This window comes from Coenobita brevimanus, chromosome 30 (genome assembly GCF_032717465.1).
Source record: "Coenobita brevimanus isolate Jiangsu-jjx chromosome 30, ASM3271746v2, whole genome shotgun sequence".
NCBI classification, from domain to species: Eukaryota; Metazoa; Arthropoda; class Malacostraca; order Decapoda; family Coenobitidae; genus Coenobita; species Coenobita brevimanus.
Window position 1 is genome coordinate 35,788,246 of NC_136983.1, and position 5,718 is coordinate 35,793,963.

The 5,718-nt window shown below is 39.7% G+C and overlaps 1 pseudogene; it reads right to left on the reverse strand.

Annotated features, from left to right (window-relative positions):
- Window positions 1-2,938: 2,938 nt before the first annotated feature.
- Window positions 2,939-3,057, reverse strand: LOC145395372 (5S ribosomal RNA; annotated as a pseudogene).
- Between the last annotated feature and the right edge of the window lie 2,661 nt (window positions 3,058-5,718).

Below are 5,718 nucleotides of genomic sequence, written 5' to 3' on the forward strand. Positions count from 1 at the left end.
AGAAGGGTGCGTGGTGAACTGAATGAACGGAAGGCAATGATTGATTATGTGTGTGTAGATGAAAGGATGAGAAGGTGTGTAATGGATGCAAAAGTATATAGAGGTTGGGGGAGTAGACTGTCGGACCACCACTTGGTGGTGGTCAGAATTAAAGTCCAAACAAATTGGAGAAATAGAAGAAGGGAAGGACAAGACGAAGAAGTACATACAAAGGGAGTGGAAAACTTACAAGAGGATGGAAAAAGGCAGAATATAAGAGGGAAGTGAAGGAGCGATTGGGTAAATATAGATTGGAGCAGATGGGGGACGTGGAAGGTTTGTGCAAGATATTCACAGAAGAAATCTGTGCAGCATGGGAGGTGGTGTGTGGGGTGAAGAGAAGACGAAAGGGGGTGCGGGGAACAGCATGGTGGACTGAACAGGTGAGTGAGTGGATAAGAAACAGAGGCGTGGAAGAAGTTGAGAGACGGAAGAGAGAGCTATATGTAGAGAGAAATAGAGGTGAAAAGATTAGTAAGAGAGAATAAGAAGAGAGTGGATAAAGAATTTGGAAGAAGCTTGAGTGTAAAGTGGAGGGAATGTAAGAGAAGGTTCTGGGAAGTGATAAAGAATGTTATACAGGATGTCAAAGAAGTTAGCTTGGGAGTGAAAGATAAAAATGGTAGATTACCAGTGGAGAAGGGAGAAAAAGTGAGCAGATGGAGTAAACAACTTAGGGGACTGTTGAACACACAGAATGAAAGTAAATGAAAGTATGTAGCTGGGGAATGGCTGGGAGAAGGAGGGATGTGAGAAGAGAGGAAGAAATCAGTAGGATGGAAGTTGTGGAAGCAATGAAAAAAGTTGAAATGGGGAAAGCCCCAGGAATTGTTGGAGTGTGTGGTGAAATGCTGAAACATGGGGGAGAGATAGTAGTAGAATAGATGTGGAAGCTATGCAGATTGGCCTGGGAGGAAAGTAGAGTCCAGGAGGATTGGAAGTCATGTATAATTATTCCCTTGTACAAAGGAAAAGGGGAAAAAGAAGTGTGTGGTAATCATAGGGGCATTTGTCTTAGTGTAATAGGAAAAGTATATGATAGGATACTTATTGAGAAAGTTAAGGAAATAACAGAGGAATTAAATGGAGAAGAACAGGGAGGTTTTAGGAAGGGAAGAGTTTGTGTAGATTAGATATTCATTCTTAGATCTTCAGTGGAAATTTGAAGAAAGCATATGACAGGGTGGATAGACAAGGATTGTGGAAATTATTAAGAATACTGTATGTAGAGTAGACAGGAAGTTGTTGAAAGGCGTGATGCGTATGTATGATGGTGCAAAGGCTGCAGTGCATGTGGATAGTGAACTGAGTGAATTTTTCTATTTGACAGTTGGATTGAAACAAGGATGTGTCATGTCTCCATGGCTGTTAAATCTGTATATGGATGATGTTATAAAAGAGATACAAGGTAGGGTAGTGGATGTTGGAGCGGCCCTATTGAGAGAGGGTTGTGTTTGGAAACTATACCTGTACTGTTGTTTGCAGATGATACTGTGTTGTTAAGTGAAGACAAAGGGGAGCTGCAAGGTTTAGTGAATGAGTTTGGGAGAGTGTGTAAGAAACGGAATCTAAAGGTGAATGTAGGGAAAAATAAAGTTATGGTCTCCGAGAGAAATGAAGTCAGTGAATGTACAGTGAGATTGGATGAGGAGGAAATGGAAAATGTGAGTGCGTTTAAGTACTTAGGTAGTGTGATGAGTAAGGACGAAAGATTAGAGGTTGAAGTGCTTGAAAGTGTGCAATAAGGAAGAAAGGTTGCTGGTTCCTTGAAACCAGTGATAAGAAACAGAGAAGTGAGCATGAAGGTGAAGAAGCTACTACGTGACAGTATTGTGATACCAACTCTAAAGTATGGAAGTGAAGCTTGGATCATGCTGGAGGGACAGATGTCAAGAGTGAGAGCAGTGGAAATGAGTTATTTGAGACGAGCATGTGGAGTCACATGGAGAGACAGACTGACAAATAATGATGTGAAGGAGCATTGTGGTGTGGATGTTGATGTGATATAAAACGTTAGGAGAAACACACTGATGTGGTTTGGACATGTGGAAAGGATGGAGAGCGAGAGACTGACGAGGAGAGTGTATGTGAGTGACGTTGAGGGGGGAGAGGGAGGGGGAGGCCAAGGATGAGATGGAGGAATGGAGTGGAGAGGTATCTGAGCGAGGGGGAGGGGGGGGAGCTGGGAGCAAGGCAATGAAATGGTGGGGGACAGGGCGACATAGAGACGTTTTGTTTGTGGCCACTCCTTACGGGATTAAGGCGTCTGACAACAGATAGAAAGATTGATATACTTACACCATCTTTGCCCACTTTTGTTAAAATCACTCTGCCAGCCTTAATCACAAACACAAATAGTTCCTACCACTGCCCGAGATGGATTTAACAGAAGCACAAATATTAAGTTGACTATACCTAAGACTGAAACTATGCAATTAATCAATCAAACAATGAAGCCCTAGGAGGAACTGGGTATAAGTATGTTCAGTTCATATTATGAGTACAGCCCAGTTCTCTTTATAATCTTCTATATTATGGCTATGCTCAGAACGCAAGCAAGGATTGCACACTTGCAATCAGTATTTATGGAAGGAAAATTAAACATCCAAGTGAGACCCTTTGAGTCAGATGTGTATGCTATATAAGTATTGTAAATTATCTATACAAAGAAATAATTAGAAAAATGAAGGAAAACTATAGGGTTACTTTATCTAATATTAATCTAACCATGGATAAATAATAAACTTATATATATATATACATAAGTATATATATATATATATTTATTCATTCATTGCCAGACGCCATGTATCCCAGACGGGGTGGCCAAGGGCTTAGAGTTAATTGTTTTACAGGGAGGGGCACTAATCCTCCACCAACCCCACTTGACACGTAGGGATGCCAACAGCATCTGGTGTTCCCAGGCGGTCACCCATCCAAGTACTAACCAGACCCAACGTTGCTTAACTTCGCTGATCGGACGGGAAGCGGTGTACTGAACGTGGTATATATATATATATATATATATCTTTAGATAGATAAGAGGTTCATATATATATATATATATATATCTTTAGATAGATAAGAGGTTCATATATATATATATATATATATATATATATATATATATATATATATATATATATATATATATATATATATATATATATATATATATATATATATATATATATATATATATATATTGTTACGGAACAGAGAAAGATAATGTACACTTTAAGTGAGAATACTAAAAATCACTACTGTCCCGTAAAGTTCCAGGTTCAAAACAAAAGAGTTAGGTAAAATTACAAGTTAAAGTTTAATGCTCAAACTAACAACAAAACATTCAGGACTCATAAGGATAATGTAATGGCAAAAAACAGGTTAAATATATAGTTAACTGCAATAGCCTCTATTAACACGAAATTAACATGAGTAAATTTATCTAAGTCAGCCCTGATAAAATGAAATACCAGATAATACTCAGTGAATGCAAGATATATTATTACAGATACAAAATATTATCAAAAATGACTGACATAAAAACACATGAATCACAATAACCTTACTAGGCCCAAGAAATTAACACCTTACGCTACACAGTAAAAGAAAAAATGCAATAACAGTCATACTCAAATTACACAGCTGCTAGACGGTTGGAGACTTCCTGAGCACTCACAATAATAACAACTGTACAGGGGAGGACAGAGATGTGAACAAAATGAGGAGTAGATCTAAGTGGCAATAATGCAGAGACTGAGCTCATTATATAGGGGCCGGCAGAGCTTGATACAACTTGTAAGAAGGACGCGCAAATGAAGCCAGAGGGGACAAAGAGTTGACACTCCTGCTCTGAACAACAGAAAGAACGACTTACTCTACTATAAGGGAGGAGGGGGGGAGTGAGGCAGAACACGCTCGTGATCAAACATGCAGCATACTGTGCGTTAAAATTACACAAAGGATGATGAAATCATAGGCTATGTAACACCTCCCCACAAAGAAAAATAAATTTACAAAGGAAATTTCTTATTACTCTCAAACAATCTGTCTAAAGTCTAGATAAGCACTCTGCAATAACATTTTCTTTCCCCTTGACATGTTGTATGTCTAATGAATACTCCTGAAGAAGTAGACTCCATCTTGTCAATCTCTGATTTTTATCTTTAAACTTACTAAGGATTTTCAGTGGGTTATGATCGGTAAAAATGACAATGGGGTCAAAACCAGAACACAAATAAAATGAAAAATGCTGTAAACCCAAAATCAAGGCCAAAAGCTCTTTCTCAGTAGTTGAGTAGTTCTTTTGAGGTGGAGTGAACTTCTTACTGTAATAAGATACAGGGTGTTCAATACCCTGCTCATCCTCTTGCAGCAAAACAGCCCCAGCTCCTGTATCACTTGCATCAACAGCCATCTTAAAAGGCTTAGCAATATTTGGAGTAGCGAGCACTGGCTGACTTAATAGAATAGCTTTAAGTTTGTTGAAAGAGGATTCACAGTTATCGGTCCAGACAAATTTTATTCCCTTTTTCAGTAGGTCTGTAAGTGGTGATACAAGAATAGAAAAGTTAAGAACAAATCTCCGGTAATAACCTACCATTCCCAAAAATCTTTGTAGCTCTTTCCTACTTTTAGGTCTGGGAAGATCACTTATAACCTGAACCTTAGCTCTTGGTGGTGCAACATGTCCATCACCAATTACATACCCAAGGTACTGAACTTTAGCTTGACCAAACTCACACTTTGATAAATTAGCTACAAGATTAGCATGAACCAAACGCTCAAGAAATTTACTGACATGCCATAGGTGATCTTTCCAGTTGTCACTGAAGATTAATACATCATCAATATAAACAACACACCCTGCCAAACCCTCTGTTACAACATTCATGAGCTTCTGAAATGTGCCTGGTGCATTCTTCATGCCATATGGCATTACAGAACATGCAAAAGTCTTTCCTAGTGTTACAAAACATGAGATCTCCCTAGCACGTTCAGTCATAGGTACTTGCCAGTATCCCTTTAACAAATCAAACTAACTTATGTACCTAGCCTTTCCGATCTTGTCTATGCAATCTTCCACGCGAGGGAGAGGGTAAGTGTCTGTTTTGGTTATCTGGTTAACACGTCTGTAGTCGATGCAAAGCCGCTGTGACCCACCTGGTTTAGGGACTAGAGTGACAGGAGAACTCCACTCACTCTGACAGGGCTCAATCATCTTGTGGTCCAACAGGTAGCCAAGCTCCTTCTGGATGAGAGGAACTTTCACTGGGTTCACACGGTAAGGAGGCAGTTTAATTGGCTTTGCGTCTCCGACATCGACATCATGCATCAACACAGTGGTTCTTCCTGGAGTGGCACGGAACACTTGCGGGTACTCCTGCAGTAATGCCGAAAACTCCTGCCTTTCCTCGGGAGGTAGATGAGAAAGCTTAGTCTGGAGATCATTCATGATATCAGGATTCTTCCCCAAACTATCACTCAGGCTCATACTGCATGGGAGAGCTTCACTTGCAGACTCGGGTGGAACAGCTACAGTGCAGACTGGATTATTTTCGTCTCACCTGTGATATATGACTTTAGCATGTTGATGTGACATAGTTGCTTGTTCTTTCTACGATCTGGTGTGGCGATGACATAGTTGACATCACTGAGTTTCTTCTCCACGAAATA